General features: G+C 29.8%; 1 protein-coding gene across 1 annotated transcript in view; it reads left to right on the top strand.

Annotated features, from left to right (window-relative positions):
- The window catches only part of LOC107758467 (pre-mRNA-splicing factor RBM22-like), a 12513-nt gene that overhangs the window by 6348 nt on the left and 4782 nt on the right, over nt 1-1383 (top strand). The gene's annotated exons all lie outside the window — the stretch shown is intronic.

The raw sequence follows: 1383 nt of genomic DNA, 5'->3' as shown, positions 1-1383 counted from the left end.
AAAGTAATTTTTAGTAATTTTGTTGTGTTTTGTCATTTTTAGTTTGTTTTTTAATATGTCTGTAGTTTTTGTTATTTTTTATTTCAGTTTTAGTTAAGCTAAATGAAAATAATAAATGTTGAATTGCAATCTAGCTGAAATACATTTTTTTTATGGTTTTAGTTTTAGTTAACTGTAATAACCCTGCATATCAGAGGGTATGTTTGCAATGCCACACTGTCGCACTTTATATAATTTGAAAAATCTTCATTCTTATTTTGTGAAAAAACTATGTAATGAAAAGTTTTTATTGATATTTTTGAACTCAAAAAATATTATATTAGACCTTTTTTTGCAAATCTGTGGCTGTGTAATTCATTAAATTATAAAAAAGAAACATTACAATAAATAATTTTAAAATAAAAACAATCAAAATAATTAAAAAAAGATTATTAATAAATGAAATTAAATAAATTATTATTTTTTTGTTTACCTGCACATGCAAATGTGTTGTTAAATTATCAAAATATTAAGTTAAAATCTTACTCTAAGTAAATATTTCACATTAAAGTAGTTTGACTGACAGAACAGTTTGCGAATAATGGCCTTAAGTAATGTTTGTGTTTACAGGTCTTCCAATCCAGGTCAGAGACACGGGCATGTCCATCAAAGATGACATGCCGAGGTCTGACGTGAACAAGGAATATTACACTCAGAACATGGAGAGAGAGGTGACATTTAATACAAATATTACATCTAAGAAATCCAATGCCTGAAAAAAGAAAAATGTAAAATTGTAGCATGTGCTTTATGTAATCTCTTGGTTTGCTGTCTGTGTCAGATCCAAAACTCAGACGGTACCAGACTGGTAGGGATGCTGGGTAAAGCACAGAACCCCAGTGACATGCTGCTGAAGCTGGCGCGACCCACGCCATACTACAAACGCAACAGACCCCATATCTGCTCCTTCTGGGTGAAGGGAGAGTGTAAGAGAGGAGAGGAGTGTCCCTACAGGTCAATTTGACTTTTCAGTTTGAGTATTTTAAGAGGGTTAAATCATTCACTTATAATGTCAGTACATTTTTTTTTCTAAGTGCTATGAAAGAAGGCAAGTATCCCAGATTCCAATATGAATACTGATATTTAAATCAATTTATGGGCATGAAATGAGTAAATATAGCCGTAACATTTGGGCCATTGTTTTTAATAGGTCTAAACTGTTATAGAATATTAAAAAATATTATAAGTTTTAATTTAAGTAAACTTAAAACAGTCTTCACATAAACCCATTATAATGCATTATGCATTCAATACAAACATATTTTAATCAGCAACTTTTTGTTCAATCGACGTTCTTTAGGCTTACTCAGGTTTTATATTTTTCTAATTAAAAAGATGAAAAAA

Source organism: Sinocyclocheilus rhinocerous, unplaced genomic scaffold (genome assembly GCF_001515625.1).
Source record: "Sinocyclocheilus rhinocerous isolate Xijiao unplaced genomic scaffold, SAMN03320098_v1.1 scaffold4219, whole genome shotgun sequence".
NCBI classification, from domain to species: domain Eukaryota; kingdom Metazoa; phylum Chordata; class Actinopteri; order Cypriniformes; family Cyprinidae; genus Sinocyclocheilus; species Sinocyclocheilus rhinocerous.
This window is presented reverse-complemented; position numbering and strand designations above follow the sequence as displayed.